Raw genomic sequence first — 20,759 nt, 5'->3', positions numbered from 1 at the left:
TCTCTTTTTTTTTTTTTTAGTGGAAATCATTTATGAATTCCTTCCTTGTTTCTAGCCCAGTGCTTAGGAAGATACAAATACACAGGGAACACAAAAGGAAAGGAAAGAAATTCCCGGTGCTTCTGGTACTTGTCTTCTAAAGAAGAATGTTGGTGTCACATTTGAAATTGAGGTAAATTGAGGTATGTAACTGTGAGTAAAATCAATTTATTCACACTGAGGCATATACTTGCTACAAAGTGGGTCAGACTGGCAACCTCAGTAAAACCAATGACACCAGTGAGAAGGAGGGGACCCTCTTTATTGACAGACAAGAAAGAAGGGGTCTTGATCTGACCTCAGATTCTTCCTAGCAATGTGACCTTGGGTAGCTCACTTAACCCCAGTTGCCTGACCCTTACCATTCCTCTGTCTTAGAATTTATACTAAGACAGAAGGTAAGGTTTTTTTTTTTTTTTTTTTAAAGGAGTTTTGGTAGTTCCTGGAACATTATGATTGGCTATACCAAGAAAGGTGAGCTGGCATTCTGGGGATGCTTATCACCCTGTTCTCTGACAATTAAAGAGTACTAATTGTTTTACGGGATCCATCTGCATCCTGAGGCTATTGAGAGTGGACTGGGGATAACAGACTCTTAGAACAGAGGCCAGAGCCTCCTTTATTGGGCAAGGATGGGCAAGGATGGACATTATATCTATTTTTTTTTAAACCCTTGTATTTCGGTGTATTGTCTCATAGGTGGAAGAGTGGTAAGGGTGGGCAATGGGGGTCAAGTGACTTGCCCAGGGTCACACAGCTGGGAAGTGTCTGAGGCCGGATTTGAACCTAGGACCTCCTGTCTCTAGGCCTGACTCTCACTCCACTGAGCTACCCAGCTGCCCCATTATATCTTCTTGTGGAAATATACCAGGTTAGGTTGTAGGCCTTCAAAGAGAGCAAACAGATGTCTTGAAATTTTACTAGGAACCAAAATTTTTCTCTTTAAACTAATTTGAAGGGGAAGGCTAAATTCCTGAGCTTGCCTCAAGGTCATAGAAAAGTAGCTTTAGGCAGAAGCAAACTCAAGTTATAAAAATTAAACAAGCATAAAATCATTTATATTGTAGAGTCAGTACAGTAGAAACTCAAGGTAGTATTAATTTTCAGTGAGCATAGAGGAGTCTTTTGGTTGGAAAAATTACTGGGCTGGGCAGTGGGCCCTTAGCATAGATAGATACTTTCTATGCTTCCAAGAGTTAAAGGAGGAAAGAGATTGGGAAAGGATAGCATAAAGATATCCAGAGAGAGGCAGCTGGGTAGCTCAATGGATAGAGATCAGAGATGGGAGGTCTTGGATTCAAATCTTGCCTCAGATACTTCCTAGCTGGTTGATCCTGGGCAGGTCACTTAACCCCAATTGCCTAGCCTTTACTACACTTCTGCCTCATAACCAATACGTAGTATTGATCCTAAGACAGAAGGTAAGGATTAAAAAAAAAAAGATGTTTCACAGAGAGAGAGAGAGAGAGCAGTGGTTGGTTGAGGTGGTTGAGAACTCTTCCCTCATCAGGAGAGCAGGGCCTCTGGGGGAGAGCTGAGGGAGGCAGGAGGCTTGCTGTGAAGGTGGCATCAGGGAGCACTTCTTTGGGAGTAGATGCATCTGAAATAGTGGGCCTTTCACTGGAGGTCCTGGCAGCAAATAGCCCCTGGGAGAGTGGATGGTTCCACTTGTGACTGTTCCCAGTTTTGATCGGACTGAGTTTGTCCTAAACTAAATGATGATGTGGCCTCATTAAAGTCCCAAGTGATGTTTGACCCTCTAGAGGTCGATCATACCTTAATGCAAAATACAATTAAAATTTGGCATTGAGGTAACATGTTTAAAATTATAAAGGGAACAACTAAAAGTATCATTGGATCAGAGTTACTCTGTGCTGGTATCTGAATATAATAGGTCTAGAGCAGTGATGGGCCCACTTTTTAAAGAGGGGGCCAAAGGAAAGGAAATGCTCATTGAAGTTGAGTAACTCAAAGTTTCACTGTATTGTATTCTACTCATTGTATTTGTCAGATGAGGAATAATGTCACAAGGCTGGATAGAACATTTCAGGGGGCACATCTGGCCCGCGGGCCGTACCTAGTACGCCCATCACTGGTCTAGAGTATCAGTTTGATAAATGGATAAAGGCATTATATATATTGGATAATTCAGAAATGCATTCAAATGAAATCATGTTACTTGACTGGCAATAACTTTTATTTAAATCCGTTTTGTTAAAATCTCAAGATTTGTTTTTAAGTTTGTAATATTCTTTATGTTATTGTTACTATTATGCTTCTCATTTTTCTTTTACTGTGATTTTTGGGAAACCACCGTATAAGAAATTCTTTTAAACTGAAAACGAATTCCTAGAGGCTGATCCAATTATGTCTCTGGGAAATTAATTCCTCTGATCTAGATGCCATGTAGTTAAAATGTTTAAAAACCTGTTATGCAATTAGGTATATTTTGCTTTAAAAAATAATAATATTAACTTTCATTTTGGGGAAAAGTACAAAAGACCTTGTAAATTCCCCATACCTGCGAGTTCTTTGGGGCTTTCCAGGTGCCTTGGGCATGGTCATAAAATCTTATCAGTTTAGGAATGAAGTTATTGAAAGAAAGTAATGAAGTCGTTCAGGAAAATTAGAAAATTTCCCCTAGAATAGTAGGTGTGGGAGTTAGAGTCAATCTGGAAACCCTCAATCTCAACAGACCCCAGCCTTGATTCAGAACGGAGCCGCTTTCTTTAATACAGTTGATAATGTCCCTTAGAATGCAGAAAATCAGAGAATGGTTCAAATCCCCTGGACCTGGCAACTTATTCTGTTAATTCAAGAAGCATTTATTCAGCATCGAAGATACGTCAGGCTCTGTGTGAAGTGCTAGGGGTACAGAGCCAGGGGGAATGGTCTGTGCCCCCAAGGAGCTCACCTTCCAGTGGGTTAAGTCAAGTAAAGAAGTCCATGGGCTTTGATTAAGCCTCTTGGTATGGGCCAAGCAGCTGGTAAGGGCTTGGGTTGCAGAAAATGGCAAAGAAAACAGGAGACAGTTTAAGTACCCACCTGCACACCTCCCTATGTAATCAGAAGGCAGGAGGTAGAGTGGATAGAATGCTGGGCCGGGATCCCAAAACTCGAGTTCAGATCTGGCCTCAGACACTTCCTAGAGAGTTTGTCACAGTTTACTGTAAAATAGTGGTTGTGGTGCTTGCTTGGCAGAGTTCAGATGAGATGAGATGAGATTTGTAAAGCGCTTGTGCTGGGAAAGCACTTCACAAATGTTTCCCTGATTCCTATGAACAAAATATGTCCAAGATAAGTGGTAGGAAATCAAACCAAGATGGTGGACCAAGGCTTTTTGCAGAGGAGGGGATTTTAGTGGAGCTTTGAAAGACCCACCTAATGCAGGCTGGTTCAGAGCAGGAGCTGCAGAAGCTGAGATCTCTCTGTTTTCTTCCCCTGGAGCCAGGGTCTCTCTGCCTTCTGGAAGTCTGTTCTGCAATTGCAGGCCCAGAGAAGTTCTGAACCCTGTTTCTGCTGGCTGCCCTCTCCGTCGGGCCCCATCTTCTCTGGCTGATCTCTTGGTGAGTGTCCTCCAGGTGTGCTCAGGGCAGGCTTCCCTCCCAGGCCTGACTCCCAGGGCTGTTCCCTAGCCCTGCTCCTTGTCTTGTCTCCCCATCATATCCCAGAAGTCTTGGGGTGCCCTCCCCAGATTTACCTTTGGGTTGCAGTTCCCTCACCTTTGTACATCCCCTGTAGTATTAGATGAGGGGAGAACTGAGTCAGGGGTCACTGAGGATTCCCAAGCCCCCTCTGCTTCCTGGGGGTCTCTGGGAGGATGTGGGAGGGCACTGAGACTGTAGAGAAGGTGAGAAAGATGGGTGGAAAGGAGTTTTTGTTTTCCAGTCTTTCCCATTCCTGACCCTACCTGGCTGGAATCTCTCCCTTGAGGGCCAGGCCAGGGGTTTTGTCATTGGTGTTTGTCTCCCTCTCTAAATCTTTGCAGCCAGCCTCCTGCCCAGGAAGGGAAGAGAAAGAGCTGCCCCACCTCGGGGATCCTTGTTTGTCCCTCCCCAGCTCAGTGTGCAGAGGACCAAGGCCTGGCCCAAGAAGGGGGCCTGGAGCTGGAGAGAATGGCCTCTGGCCCCCAGAGTCCCCAACCCCAGGTGAGTGGAGTCCATCTAGAGGTGTGACCAGCATGGCTGCTCAGTTCAGCCCAGATTGTGAGTCATGTTTCTCAGGAATTCTCTTTATGCTTTTGTTGACATGACATTTCGTTTCAGCCTTGGAAGACTTTTACTAGGGAATTCCTTTTTCCTTGCTCTTTCCTCAGTGATCACTGACCATGTTTTTTCCCCCAGAATACACAGTAATTGCTGGCTTCCCAAAAACTCTTCATAGATTTTTCTTGTTCAGTCATTTCAATTGTGTCTGACTCTTCCTTATGCCATTTGGAGTTTTCTTGGCAAAGATGTTGGAGTGGTTGGCCATTTTCTTCTCCATGATGAGGAAACTGAGGCCAAGAGGGTGAAATGACTTGCTCAAGGTCACTCACCTAGGAAGGGTCTGAGGGAGGATTTGAATTCATGAAGATGAGTCTTCTTGACTCCAGGTCTGACACTTTATCCTCTGTTGACACTTAAGTTGCCCAGAATTTTTTTTTTAACATATTGCTTATGACACTTGTGATGAGGAGGAATTTCAGATCATCTTCTCTATTTTTCCTCCATATAATCTCATATCTTACTCAGAGAGCATGTAACTTCTTCTTGATTCCATTGGGAGAAGCCTTTTAGAGTAAGACAGTTCTCCAGCTTTATCATTCCAGCATGACTCATTTAATATACAACATGCTCTTCTCAATATTGCAGTGAGCTCTGAATGACTGTGGCTACAAGTGTTGTTTTTGGCCCTCTTAAAGTCTAGGAATTTGGGGCAAATTTCTCGTGTGCTTTAGTTTCTTCCTGTAAGTTAACGAGGTTGAATGAGATGAAATCCGAAGTCTCAGTTCAAAATTGTGTGACTTTTGCTGGTTTAGGAGTGGATGACCTTTAAGGATGTGGCTGTGGACTTCACCCAGGAGGAGTGGCACCTCTTGGACCGTTCTCAAAAAGAGTTGTACAGGGAGGTGATGCTAGAGAATGTGGAGAATCTGATTTCCCTGGGTAAGGACCATTTCCTCTGAATTTGCCCTCAAAGGAATGTCTTTGTTCCCTCCCTACTTTGCAGTATTTGAGCATTTATCAATTCTTCAAAGGCAAAAGTCCTTGTCTCTCCACAGGTCCAGCTGCCTGGTTTCCAATGAAAGGTCTTTGAATTATATCATGTGGTCCTGGGACTTCCTTTGTTGCTCCTGAAGCTTTCTCTTTCCTATTTTAGGTAGCTTCTGGTCAAAACCCAAACCAGTGTTATAGATCAGACTTGGAGCTAATCTCAGAGGTCATCAAGTCTAGCTTCTAAATGGGCATGAATTTTGTCTGCAAAATCTCTGTTGATACACAGGAGCTTTTCCTTGCCAACGGGCATTGAAGGGAATCCTCTACCTATCAAGGCAGCCTCTTCCCCTGGGTCCAGCCTTTTGAAAGGTCTTCTTGTCAAGAAGCATAAACTGGTAGTGTTCACTGTCCCTAATTCCTCCTAGTCTAGCAAGTTTATCCTTATTTTTCTTTCATTCTTCCCTCATATCTAGGCCAGATGATAGGAAAGGAAGAGAAGGGAATAAGCATCTATATATGCCTATTCTATGTCCCTAGCTGGGTAAAGGACTTTATAATTATTATCATTTGATCCTTGTATACCTGTGAATTTGGTACTATTATTATTCCCATTTCATAGTTGAGGGAACTGAATCAAACAGGTTAAATAACCTGACCCAGAGGCACACAGCCATCAGGCTGTGTTTGCGGCTGCTTTGAACCTGTAGTTTTCATTACAGGTTCAAACTTCTTACCCCTGTGCTACCAACTGCCTCCAATTTTTAGATAATGGAAGCTGTGGAATGTGCCCATCCTTCTATGATAGAGGTAAAGATGGAATTTTCTGACTCAATATGGGCTGTTTGATCTCCTCCCTCCAAAGATCCCAGCAGTCAATACCATGGAAACCATCCTTAAAGCTTCCTGGGACCCACCCTGTGGTCCTTGCTCGCTTGTCCTCTTTCTTTAAAGGACTAAAATTTCTATTTCTCTCTTTCCTTATCCCTTCCTTCTTCCATATACCCAGGGTTTCCAGTTCCTAGAGAACATTTGATCTCCAATCTTCAGCAAGGGGAAGCACCATGGCTGCTAAAGCAAAAAGGTCCAAGAGGCTCCCGTTCAGGTGAGTGAGTTGAAAGCAGGTGTATGAGGGCTCTTGTCCCGAAAGGCTTCTGTGTGTTTCAGTGAAGGGAGTGCTAGACTTGGGGTCAGGCAGACATGACTTGGAATTTGTTTTTAGACACATTTCAGTAGTGGGATCCTGGACAAGTAACTGAACCTATGAGTCTCAATTTCCTAATATATAATAAGAGAGAGGGGCCAGACTACATGGCTTTTCAGTTCTCTTCTAGTGATACAGTTGTGATCCTATAAGAAGTCATTGTTGGGGTCTTTGGAGCATGGGACTTTCTGAAAGCATCCAAAAAGTGCTGAGGCTATCCAATATGAACCCATTCCTAGACTTTATTCAAGTGAATTAACATTTATTAACCACCTTCTGTGTGTCAGGAAAGATAGAAAATGCAGTGGAGAAATTCTGAGTACTAGCTTGGACAGAGTACCCTCAGTCTTAAGGCTTGAGTTCTAGTCTCAGGTGCATAGAAGCTGGTCTGGTCACTCAGCCATCCTGAGCTCATGGCCTGAGTTGTGAAGGATAAGAAGAATGCTGGGCCTGCCTGTTGTCACAGGTATTTGTGTGGATCCAGTGTGATTGAATGTGAAGCTCTTTCTAAAATAAACCATCTTGGGACCAAATGACATTTCCAGAAATTGAGTCTGCCTGTTGAAGTTTGAAAACTCTTCTTTATGCCTGGAGAATATAAATTGGTTTACTCTCTTTCATCAGAGGAGTGCAAGATTTAAATTAATATCCCAAACTCCAAGAATTATATTTTTAAAAGTTTATTAATAATCACTTGAAGTAGAAAGAGAATAAAAAGGAGATAGAGGTATAAAAACCTTATTAACAAAAATAAGACCATGTGAGTAAATTCTCTTGCCTGCTCAAAAAGTCCGCATCAGCAGCCACTGATCAGAGGAAGAGCTCGAGAGGCAGGACTACACAAAACTTATATCCTCCCTACGTCAGCACTTAATGTGAAAAGGAAAGCGGGATGCTGGGAATTGGAGTCCAAGGGAACAGATTCTAATTACACAATCCCCTCTGTGATTCCCATGGGAAATGAGCATGTAGAAATCTCCCAGATTTACATGCCTAGTTTTCCCATGGAATCAATATACATAACCAACTTATCTCTCTAAAGATCTTCAACTAGAGGTACGTACAATGTTGCAATTTCTAAGGGGAAATTACAATAATTTGGGGATTAGAGGGAAATAAAAAAGAAAGAGAACAAAACCAATGATTGCTAGGCTCATTGACAAAAAGCCAATTAGGAGGCAGTCCTGCTTGGTATAAGAATTAGGGGGCAGTCCTGTTTGATATAAGAGTTTACATTCCAAATATATGTGTTCAACCCCTCACAGTTCAATTTCATTACATCCCAAAGTTCATTCTGCATCTTTTGGTGCAGTATGAGGTTTCAGCAGACATCTCCATGGCGCCTTCTCCAAACAATTTACTTTATTGATTCAGGGATTTAGCAAGTTTCTTATCCTAAAATTACTCTCAAACAAGGAAAATTTTTTAAATCTAGAATTATATGACAATTATAGAATCCCCCTGAGAAGGGTGTTGATAAACACATGAATTACCCAGGGATACATGGCTGAGTTATGAGGTATGTGAATCAGTTGTTAAAAGGAAATCAAAAACATTAAAAAAAATAGAGGAAAAGAAAAAAATTAAATAGAATATAAAAATTCTGAGTAAGCAAGAATAAGCCCATAACAGGTCCTAGAATCAGGGCCCAATAAAGTGATTTAGGTCCCACAAGCCTGTAGGACCATTGCAACAATATGCACTTATCTAATTAGCAGCCAGGACTACAGAAAATTGCCCCACTATGAAAGGCAGAAAAGGGACTAGACTTTAGCAGCCAAAGGGATATAGCATTCCCTGGTCAGATTTTACCTTTGCTCTCAGGGATAGGGAAGCCAAAATGGCAGCTATACTGAGGTACTTTGTCTAAATCTGACATGGGGAAATCCTGCATCTGACGTCTTCAAATAGCTGCTTTCTCGAATCTCAAAACAAGTTCTCTGTCTTTGCACAGATTCTCATCAATCCCATCAGAATTGGTTGGTCTCTTTAACCTTGTGCCTCTTGGCATTGTGCAAGTTAACTTTGTGCTCCTTGGCACTGTGCAGTGGCTCTTTTGTGATCCCTTCTCCCTTCTGCTTCCAAACAACTCTCGGGCAGGCATTCAGCAGTGGGAGGCAGCAGTGGGGATGCAGTGGTGGGCAGGAGAGGAAGAGCAGCAAGGGTTTTTAAAACTAATCTGTCTTTAAAAACTGCTCTACAACTTAGAGCAGAGCTAGGGTCTTATAACTCCAGACTTCTGGTCGCCATAAATGTAAGATTTAAATTAATGTCTAAAATTACAAGTATTATATTTTAAAAGTTTATTAATGATCACTTGAAGTAGAAAGAGAATAAAAAGGAGGTAGAAGTATAAAAATTTAATTATCTAACAAAAATAAAACCATGTGAGTAAATTCTCTTGCTTGCTCAAAAAGCCCACATAAGCAGCCACCGATCAGAGGAAGAGCATGAGAGGCAGGACTACACAAAACTTATATCCTCCCTATATCAGCACATAATGTGAGAAGGAAAGTGGAATGCTGGGAACTGGAGTCCAGGGGAACAGATTCTAATTACACAGGAGATAATATATATTTATATGCATATGTATGATTGTTTTCTTCAAATGCAGAGACTAGATTTGAAATGAATGAGATGACCACAAAGCTGAACATTTTTGTGGAAGAATCTGGCCAGCAAAGATCCATGGCTCTTAGTCCCTGTGACTTCAATTTGAGAGAAATCTGTGACTCCACTATCAAGGTTGATGATAATCCAAACAGTCACTATGAATCTGATAAAATTGGAAAAAAATTTAGACAGTATTTAGTCCTAAATCACTCCAAGAAAATGGTAGGGAATGATTGTTTTCATGAGAAGTTTCCTGAAATGCAAATATGTCAACGTAATCTAGGGGAAATGGCCTTCAACTGGAGTTCAGACCTCATCAGACATCAAAAAAGTTATCCTGGAGAAATGCTTTATGTAAACAATAAAGATAGGAAAGCCTTCAGTCAGAATTGTAAGATCATTACTCATCAGAAAATTCCCATTAGAAAGGTGCCTTATGAATATAAGGAATGTGAAACAATAGTATCCCATCACTCGTCTCTTCCTTACCAGCCTGTATTTCATACTGGAATGAAAACATATTCATGTAATCGGTGTGGGAAGGCTTTTGGTTGGAATTCAGATCTTGTTAGACACCAGAAGAATCATGCTGGAGAGAAGCCTTATAAATGTAATGAATGTGGAAAGGCTTTCTCCTACAGATCACTCCTTATTGGCCATCAGAGAATCCACACTGGAGAAAAACTGTTTGAATGTAGTCAATGTGGAAAGACTTTCACAGACAGAGCCAATCTTGCTAAACACCAGAGAATCCATGCTGGAGAGAAACTTTATGAATGTAATCAATGTGGAAAAGCTTTCACAAAGAGCTCCAGTCTTGCAGTTCATCAGAGAATCCACACTGGAGAGAAACCTTATGAATGTAATAGTTGTGGAAAGGCTTTCACAAAGAGCTCCAATCTTGCTGTACATCAGAGAAAACATAGTGGAGTGAAACCATATGAATGTAATAAATGTGGAAAGGCTTTCAGATACAGGTCCAGTCTTACTGATCATGAGAAAATCCACACTGGTGAGAAACCATATGAATGCAATCAGTGTGGAAAGGCTTTCACAAAGAGCTCTAGTCTTGCTTCACATCAGAGAATCCACACTGGGGAAAAACTTTATGAATGTAATCAATGTGGAAAGGCATTTACACAGAGTTCCAGTCTTGCAGTACATCAGAGAATCCACACTGGAGAGAAACCTTTTAAATGTAGTCAGTGTGGAAAGGCTTTCAGAGAGAGCTCTCATCTCGGTGCCCATCAGAGAATCCACACTGGAGAGAAACCTTATGAATGTAATCAATGTGGAAAGGCTTTCAAAGAGAGCTCTCATCTTGCCGCCCATCAGAGAATCCATACTGGAGAGAAACCTTATAAGTGTAATCAGTGTGGTAAGGCTTTCACAAAGAGTTCTAGTCTTTCTGTACATCAAAGAATCCACACTGGGAAGAAACCTTTTGTATGTAATCAATGTGGAAAGGCTTTCACACGGAACTCTCGTCTAGCTGCACATCAGAGAATCCACAGTGAGGAGAAACCTTTTGAATGTAAACAGTGTGGAAAGGCTTTCACACAGAGGGCCAGTTTTGCCACACATCAGAAAATCCACACTGGAGAGAAGCCTTATGAATGTGATCAGTGTGGAAAGGCTTTCACAGGGAAGGGCAATCTTGCTGCACATCAGAGAATCCACACTGGAGATAAATCTTATGAATGTAATCAATGTGGAAAGGCTTTCAAATACAGTTCCAGTCTTGTTAGACATCAAAGCATCCACACTGGAGAGAAACCTTATGAGTGTAATCATTGTGGAAAGGCTTTCAGAATTAGCTCCAGTCTTATTAGACATCAACGACTCCACACTGGAGAGAAACTTTCTCAATGTAATTAATATGGAAAAAACTGTACATATGGCTAATATTGTTGCACATCAGAGAATCCACACTGGAGAGAGACCTATTGAATGTAATCAGTGTGGAAAGGCTTTTTTAGAAAGCTCCAGACTTGCTGCACATCAGACAGTTCCACAATGGAGAGAAACCATGAGTATTTTGAATGAAGCAGAGCCTTTAGTTGTCACTCTTAACTAATTTAATAGAAGAAAATTTACAGTATATAAAGAAGCCTTAGGAATCTAATCAATGTGGCAAAGCCTTCAGATAGCACTCATTTCTTATTTCCCATCCATCAGTTCCTATTAGATAGAAATTTTATCACTGTCATGAGTGAGTAAAGCATTCAAATGGAGTTCATAACTTATTCAGTATGAGAAAATTCATTCTGATGATCATCTTCATATGGATTCAATGTGTGAAGGTTTTCAGCTAGAGGATCATTTTTTATTTTAGAGGAATCAGAATAGAGAGAAACCTTAGGATTGTGTTCAAAGTGGGGCTGATCAATAGACAACAATATTCATATTGAAATGAAAGCATATAAAAGCAATGACTGTGGGAAGGGATTCACTTAGAGCTCTTGACTGTATGTTGGAGAAATCTTGCTCATGATAAAAGTTAATTATCTAACAAGGGAAGGCCTCTTCCTGTAGCACAGACTTCGTTAGATCTCCCAAAAGAAGAGACCTCATTAAACATCCTAAATTTTCTACAGTGCATAAAACCTTCTAAATGTAATGAATTTTTTCTCTGAATCCTAATGTTTGTTATTACATTTCAATATTTCATGGCATTCAAATACTGTAACTTCTATAGCCATTCCCCAGTTCATTTGTACCCATTTTGTTTCTTGTTGTTTGCTGGCACAAAAACCCTCCTATAAGTATTTTGGCAGTTACTGGAGAGGACTAGATTGTTTTCATGATCCCTGTTTTGAAATATACTTTGAAATCTGGTATTGCTCAGTCATTTCCCTTCACCTTTTCCCCCATTGATGGTCTTGATGTTTTTGTTCTTCAAGATGAATGTTATTTTTTTCTAGTTCAATAAAATAATTTTTCATGGTTTGATTTGTATGACATGGGTGGTTCATTGTTGTAATATGTAATGCTAGTATTTTGTTTAAATTTTTTTACATCTATTCATTAGGGAAATTGGTCTGCAGTTTTCTTTTTCTGCTTTTGTTCTTCCTGGTTTAGGTATTAAAACAATATTTGTATCATAAAAGGAATTTGACAGAACTCCTGTTCTGCCTATTTTCCCAAAATAGTTTACACAGTATTGCAATTTTTTTTTTAATGTTTGGTATAATTCACTTAGGAATTCATGTGATCCTGGGTATTCTTTTCTTAGGGATCTCATTTATGGTTTGTTCAATTTCTTTCTAAAACAGGATTATTTAAGAATTCTTTTTCCTCTTCTGTTAATCTGGGCAATTCATGTTTTTGTAAATATTCATTCAGTTCACTTAGATTGTTAGGTTTATTGGCATATAATTGGGCAAAAAAGCTCCTAATGCTTGAATTTCATCTTCATTGGTTGTTCACTCATCCTTTTCATTTTTGATACTGGTAATTTGGTTTTCTTCTTTCTTTAAAAAAATCAAATTAACTAGTGGTTTATTTTATTACTTTCTTTTTTCATGAAGCCAGATTGTTTTATTGATTAGTTCAACAAATTTATGAGGATTTTAAAGTGTTCTTTTTCTAGTTTTTGAAACTACCAAATTTATTGATCTACTCCTTTTCATTTTTATTGATGTAAGCTTTTAGAGATAGAAATTTACCTCTAAGTGCTGCTTTGCCTGTATCCCACAAATTTTGATATTTTGGCCCATTGTTGGCATTTTCTTTCATGAAATGATTGATTGTGACATCATATTCTCCTTAGAGAACTATTTCTGGTTTCTTCTCAAAGACTTCTTGCCTACACAGTTGTGTTAGGATTAAAATTCTCTGGAGACTGTATGTTAATTTATTAAATAGTGAAGGAGGGCTGGAGAGAGAAAAGGTACATGAGCACATGGCCAATTGCCTAGCTAACAAGAGTTTGCTACTCACTGCATGTCCCTGTTTGCTAGGAAAAGAACTACATGCTGCCCCTTCTGGAAAGCCCAGAGACACTTCCTAGCAAAGAGGCCTCAAACTTTCTTGATCCATCTTATAACACTGGTGAGGTCACTTTTTCTGGGCCTCCCTGGTTGGATAGACTTGACCTCAGTCTGGGCCAGTCTTCCTGCTGCCAGGAGTCATGTGGGACAAGAAGCAAACATCTTCCAGAGTGCCAGGGAGCCAGAGGCATCCTTATACAGGTAAGTCTCAGGTTTTGTTCTGAACCTAATCAAAGGGTTGGGGTGAGACTGAAATGGATTTTTAAAATTTTCCTTTTAAAAAGAAAGAGAGATACAGATTTATATTAAATTCACAAATCCCCACCTCTGATTCTTTCGGAGACATATTAGACTCCACAATGAATCATTCCACATATAATATCTATACATTTCAGAATTGTCTCACCAGGGTGCATAGGGGCCCACAGATATTATACATTTCATAGAGAGCCTAACTAAGATATTCTGGGTGTTTCTTAACATTAAAAATGATTAATAGACTTATTGACAAGGAGCCATTGGGGGCATACTCTTCTTTTGGCACAAGGATTTTACAATCAATTCAACCCACCAACCCCACATCCCCCAGTTCAGTTCATTATAGTTAAAGACTCATTGTCTCTTGATATAGTATCTGATTTCTGGGGACATCCTCTATTGGTGTCATCTTTTTGTCTATCTGGAATCACGATCTTTTCCAGGAGGTCCACTTTTCTGGTCTAGATGACTGGTAATAACTTTCCCTAAAATTGCTTTAAAAAGATTTTAATCTGTGGCCCTTTAGGATAACTTTGCAGTCCTGCCTCAGGAAGATGAGATACTGCCCAGGATCTAATCCTATATAAAACATACATAACCTGATGGTAACACAATAATGTTCCAACGTGGTGAATATTCAGTTAAAATAACAATAGACATTATAGATATATGGCTAGGTTACTCATTTAGGAATGCATTAAATAAGTCACCCAAATCATATAAATCACCTTTCCCCAAAATAAGAGGAAAAATATAAAAATTATAACAAGTCCCTGATTCATATTCAAGATCTAGTGGAGGAGGCTTATATCCTGCAAGCATGTAGGTCAGGGGCAACAATATTGCAGTTACCCACCATCTGCCATGACTAAAGGAAGTTACCATCCCAAAGAAAAAGGAGGGATAAAAAGGGGAATGTGATTTACTAGTCCGAGTTCTACTCTATAGAAGAGTCATAGGGATAGTAAGTTAGAGTCAGAGCTAAATAAGGATATTCTCATGTCTTCGGGCTAAGTCAGAACTTTGCTGAGGAGTCACCCTTTCAGTTCTCCTGAGACAGTTCCCCAGCTTTGGTACTGACAGTCATCACCCACATAAGGGTTGTTGACATCTGTGATCATCTGGTTCATCAGTACCAATCAGTGGCTTGTTAGGAGTCCCTTTGTAGTTTTCCTAGAATCAGATGCAAACATCAGTTATAGTCCCATTAAATTTAGTCACTAATGGCAGGTTTCAGTAGTCTAAGCTTTCAGATATGCAATGTTGTCAGGGTTGTTAGAATCAATTTGTTCTACCTCTATGTAGATTGGACTTCTTACAATGCCATTATTTTTTGTTTCTCTAATTCAGATGGGCCTTCACATCTGTTTATTTGCATTCCCAATCAGTTTTCCTCTCTTGTTTCTTTGGTGAGACTTGGCACAAGGGATTCTGCTCCTCCCCCCACCCCCATTTTACCAGTTATTTCTGGTGTTTAGTTCATAAGTTCTTCTTTCATGACTCTTATTTCTCTTATAAACTATTTAAGAATATCCTGCTGCTATTTAGCTTTCACTTGTCCAATTCTAATTTTTAAGGAGTTTTCTTCAATCAGCTTTTGTACCTCCTTTTTCTTTATCTAATTCTACTCTTTAAATAGTTCTTTTTCTTCATTGCATTTTTGTAGCTCTTTTCCCATTTGGCTAAATTTGCTTTTTTAGGAAATTCTTCAGTGGATTTTTTGTGCCTCTATCACCATTTGGCCTATTCTTTCTTTTTTTTTGGGTGCCTCTTTCACCAAACTGTTGACTCTTTCTTGCATTTCCTTTCATTCCTTTCCCCCGTTTTCTCTCAGCCTCTCTTATTTGACCCTTACCATCCTTTCTGAGCTCTTCCAGAACCTGGAACCAATTCTCATTTTCCTCCTTGTAGCTGCTTTGACTTCATTGTCTTCTGAATTTGTGCCTTGTGCTTCATTGTCTCCATGATAATTTTCTCCATTAGGGTTTTAAAAAACGTATTTCCTCATTTTTTTCAGATTTTTTTCTTTACTTTTATTTTTAAAATTAAAATTAGGCTCTGTTTTTGGGGCCGGGGGCATCACTGTCCTAAACTTCAAGCTTTTCTGGCTGCTACCATCAGAGCTATTTCTGGGTATCTACAAGTTTCAGTTTTTTCAGGGTGGTATGATCTAAGGAAAGGTGTGGTCAGTGATCTGGTCTATGCTCTATTCTTTTTCATTCTGGAACTCCAACCTGGCACCCTGCTTTATCTCTTGATCTTTCTCTCTCTCCATCTCCCTCTGTCTCTCTATCTCCTTTCTCCATGATGGAACCTCTGGCACTTGTCTTGCAGTGCCCCCAGCACAAGACTGTGAACTTAGGCAGGGTCTTTTGGCCTCGCCGCTGGCTTGGGTCTCATTTGGAACCTCAAATAGTGGGGGAAGTGGGGTGTCTTGCTCTTGGTTTAGACCAAAGCTCCTCATCTCACCTTCCCCCCAGTGAATCATACATTTCTTGTTTACCATTCAAGTTATCTTAATCAAGAAGATTGCCTCATCCTGTCCATTTTCAGGTTATGCCATTCCAGTATTCATTTTGAAACATTATTTTAATGTTGGTTAGAGGGAATTTTTGAGCGGTTAGGGCTTTCAGGCCTCTAATCCCCCACCTTGGCTCCGTTGCTCATCTTTTATTTTCCTAACAAAAAACATAACAGAAATAATTCACATCCTTCTGGCCTAGTTCAAATCTTCATGCTCTCTTCAAGGATAACTCTCAGATAAGGGCAGCTTGGACCTAAAGAATTTCCCGGAAGACAATGGTTGTACAAGTTTCTTCTCCTTTTGTAGAGTGGAACATGGTCTTTCTCTCATCTTGACATGCTCCTTGAGAGCCATTCAAGCCATCACCATTAGCAAATCCAGGTTGGCAGAGCTTAGTCAGAGTTCCAAAGTAAGTCACTCCCACCAGTTTCCTCTATTGTGTCTTATATCTACTAGTATATTTCATTGATCTTGAGAAAATGAAAGGACCGCCAGAAATAGCTCAGAATTATTCAATTATGTATTTTATTTTGCTTTTGAGGTCACTAAATTTGTTAATACAACACCTGCTCTTGCGGTCTCTCTCTCTGATAGTGGTGCTGGGGAGGGGGGTATTGTCCAATGTCTTTGCCATTGGTTACATGGTGTTGCTTGTGAACAGACACCCAAATCCAGGATAGTAAACCCATATGACCAGACTTTCCCCAAGACTCTCCACTGAGACCAGTCAGCAAATCTATACTGCTACTGAGAAAGTCCCTTTCTTTGCTTTTAGTCATTCAATTCTATTTTAAATAATTTATTATTTAAATTAAATAATAAAACAATTAAATATTTTCCCTAAAGCCAATATTCAGGTTGGTGAATAAGTTGTTCCTACTTGACTACTTGTTTCCCAACATTAGCACATTTTTGGCTGATCAGCACTGACTTCCAGAGTCTAAGATACTGCTCTTCTGTCTGGGCAAACAACATCTCACATCCTTTGCGTTTCTTTGTCTTCACAGGGTTTAGAAAACCAAACATAGTTCAGAGTAAGTATTTAATAAATGTTTGTCATCATGCTGATCTTTAACTTCTAAAGTTTAATGGGTCTCATTTTACCTCAGTTTTCTCTATGAAATCTCCGGCCTGAATATATTATTCTAAAGGATCTTTGTCTAAAAAACATAGAAATCCTTTGACTTCTTTGATAATTGTGTCAGGGACTGATAACAGGAGGAAGGCTCTCAGAATTATCTGCTCAGTGGCAATCCCAGAATAATCTAATGTCTGAGTTGGAGGGGATCATGAAAAACCTAGACTTATGCGTACCTTTAGACATTGCTCCATGAGGTAGGTGATAAAGAGTACATTAACTCTTCTTGAAGACTTCCAGGGAGGGTATCTCTCATCTTTTTCCTCCTATTCTAAGGCTAAATCTCTCTCTCTCTCTCTCTCTGCAACTTGATCTCATTTCTTCTAGTTTTGATCTCCAGATGAATCAGAACAATTCTGATTTTTATTTCCTTATAATAACTGCATTCAAGTATTTCAGAGACCACTTTGTCTTCCTAAGCCTTCTATTTTTAAGCTAAACATCTTTTATTCATTCAGTTGATCCTCATATCATATTGTTGGTCTTGAATTTAATCCAAATATAACAATTTATATTTTTGCCTATTAATTTTCTTTTGACTTGGCTCATTATTTAAGAACACAAAAGATACCACCCAAAAGTAGAGAGGGCTGTGGACATTAGCCAACCTGCATATTTCTCTCTGGATCTCAGAGCAGCTGGTTATTAACTATTGATAATGAACTGCCTCTAGTAATCTCCAATAGCATTGCTCCTTTGTTTGTAGAATTCTTGTATTAATAAGCATATCTCGCATATCATTTTTACTCACCTGTATTATTCTTGCTTTTCCCATTTATGAGTTGTGCCTCATTAACTCTCTACTCTTTGGATCTCTCCATTATCATTATTTTACAAATGTATTTCATGGAAGTGTCAACATTAGACTTGAAGAGGGGTTTTCTGATTTTTGCTGGCAAGATCATGGCAAATGCAGAGATCATTAAAGAACTCCTGCCTGCTCTTCAGGTACCCACAGCCTTGGCTATTGTTCATTACTCTGTCTATATAGGAGGGACTGGCCTTGTCTCTGTGGGAAATCAGTGAGCAGACCCTGAAGCTAAGCTTGTGGCCTTAGAAGAACCTGAGTTAATTTTGACTCTGACATCTAATAATGAATCAAATCTCTCTCTCTCTTACTATGAATAGGAAGTCGAGAAGTGGAAGCAGAGATGTAAATCAAGGCAGATTAATGGGGTTTGTGTGTCTTCAGAAGGGAAGCCCCTGCTCCCTGGAAGCTTCTATCATCAAATAGGTTCATCTGTTCACAGGAGTGGCCACTTTGGTGCTCAGGGGATTGTGGACTCCATTAAAAGAGTTTGGATGGTCCAGGTGTTACCATACCTTCCCCAAAATAGGGTATAGATAAAATGCTCTTGATGTTTTGCATATACTTAGAAGGCTATCAATAATGGATTATTGAGAACTATAGCACACATTTGATTTCGGTGCTAGTAATTCTCCCAGGTCTTGTCTTTACATTTAAAACCAAGGATGCCTGCCATCTCTAGACATTGTGCTTTGTCTACTGCCTCTCTAGGAACAATGAATTTCTGGGGGCAAGTTGGACAAATGCATCTAGAAAGAATGGCTTATCTTTTGAGGTAATGAACCCAACATCTAACATGCTTTTACTTTTTCTCAAACTTGAGAAGTAAGTCATTTGCTTTCTTCCAGTCACTGGAAAAGTTATTGATTAGTGCAGTACCAAGAAAAAATTCTTTTGCAACTATACTAGACAGTTGTTCCAGATTCACATTATTCCAGCAAAGAATAAACTTTTACTTCAGTCATTTAAAATTTTGAAAATCCACTTGACTCTTCTATAATCTTTAGTGTAGAATGGAAAGATGGAATTTACTTAAAATATGTTTCCTTTGGTTATCTTGATTTGTGATATTATTTATTGTTTTTTCAACAAAGAGAAAAATAATACTACCTTCTCTAAAGAAATTTATATTTCAGTGAAGCAAAACATAGGGAGAGAGTACAAGTATATACAAGACAATTTCAGGGAAAAATAATAATAAACAGGGTTGATAGTCACTAAATGTTTATTAAATGCCTGTATATGCTAGCCACTGTGATCAGCTCTGGGAATACAAGAAGGGGCAAAACACAGTCTCTACCTTCAAGGATCTTAAAATCTATGAGGGGAGACAACATGTAAACAAATATATACAAAGCAAGCTACCTGCAAAATAAATATGGAATAATAATAAAAAAGGCACTAGAACTCAGAGGGATTGGGAAAGGCCTCTGTTTATAGAAGTGATTTTAGTTGGAACTTGAAGCCAGGAAAGGAATGAGAATGATGCAAAAAATTAATAGAAAAAGTTAACATCTTGGTCTAAAAGGCAGAAAAGATAATGAGTAAAATAACATCTTGAAAAAAGAATAAGCTAGATGGTAAAAGAAACATAAAAATACAGAAGAATTCTTTAAAAAATAAAATAAATACATGGAAAAAGAGGTACAAAAACTCACCGAAGAAAAGAACTTTTTAAAAGGTAGAGTTTGGCCAAATGGTAAAGGAGGTACAAAAACTTACTGAAGAAAACAGTCCATAAAAATAAGAATTGACAAGTGGAATCTAATGCCTCAATGAGACATTGAGAAACAATAAAAAAATCAAAAGAGTGAAAAAAATACAACAAAAATGTGGAATATTTCATTGAAAAAACACTGAACTGGAAAATAGATCAGAGAGAAAATATAAAAATTATTGAATTACTTGAAAGCTACGATAAAAAAAGAGCATAGCTATTATCTTTCAAGGAATTATCAAGAAAAACTATTCTGATATTTTGGAACTAGTGGGCAAAATAAAAATGGAAGGAAACCTCCAATCACCACCTGAAGGAGATTCTAAAAGGAAACTCCCAGGAAAATTATAGCCAAATTCTAGAGCTCCTGGGTCAAGGAGAAAATACTATAAACAGCCACAAAGAAACAATTCACATAGCATTGAACCATAGTTAGGAAAACACAAGATTTAGCAACTTCAACATTAAAGTTTTGAGGGATTAAAATAATTTTGGAGGACAAATCATCTGGGATTACATCCAAGAATCTTCTATTCAGGAAAACTGAGTATAATACTTTAGGATAAATATTGGATATTCAATGAAATACAGTATTTCCATGGATTCCTGAGAAAAAGACCAGAGGTAAATAGAAATTTGACATTCAAGCATGAAGCTCAAGGGGTAAACAGGAAAGTGAAATTATAAGGATTTCAGTAAGATTAAATTGTTTAAATTACAGTATAGGAAGATAATACAACTCCTAAGAACTTATTGGGGCAGTTAGATACATGGATATATGAACAGATAAAGAGAAAGCATGGGAATTAGTTGGATATGAAAAGATATCTAAAAATATAAAATTAAGGGGTGAGAAAGAGGAATACATTGGGAGAAGGGTGGATAGGTGGAATGGGGTAATTTATCGCACATAAAAGAAGCACTAAAGCTTTTACAGGGAAGATTGGAAAGTTGTGGGAGGAACACTTGAACCTCACTTTTATCAGAATTGGCTCAGAGGGAATATCATACATACCTAGTTGGATATAGTTATCTATTTTATTGAGGAGGAAAGTAAGAGAGGAAGGTGATAAGAAAGGAGACTTGATGGAAGGGATGATAGATTGGGAGAGGTGGTAGTCTCAAAAAATACTTTTTTTCTTTAAAATAACTCTTACCTTAGAATAAATACTATGTATTGGTTCCAAGGCAGAAAAACAGTAAGGGCTTGGCAATAGGGGAAATAGGATGGAAGGAAATGCACAATAATCATGAATTTGAAAAATTTACAG

At 39.0% G+C, this 20,759-nt stretch overlaps 1 pseudogene; it reads left to right on the top strand.

Annotated features, from left to right (window-relative positions):
- The first annotated feature begins 3,048 nt into the window (after window positions 1-3,048).
- LOC123239526 overlaps window positions 3,049-20,759 on the top strand; it is a 107,048-nt pseudogene continuing 89,337 nt past the window's right edge.

The sequence above is a fragment of the Gracilinanus agilis genome, chromosome 3 (assembly GCF_016433145.1).
Source record: "Gracilinanus agilis isolate LMUSP501 chromosome 3, AgileGrace, whole genome shotgun sequence".
Lineage (NCBI taxonomy): Eukaryota > Metazoa > Chordata > Mammalia > Didelphimorphia > Didelphidae > Gracilinanus > Gracilinanus agilis.
Note: the sequence above shows the minus strand (reverse complement) of the source record. Positions and strands in the feature narration are given on the sequence as shown.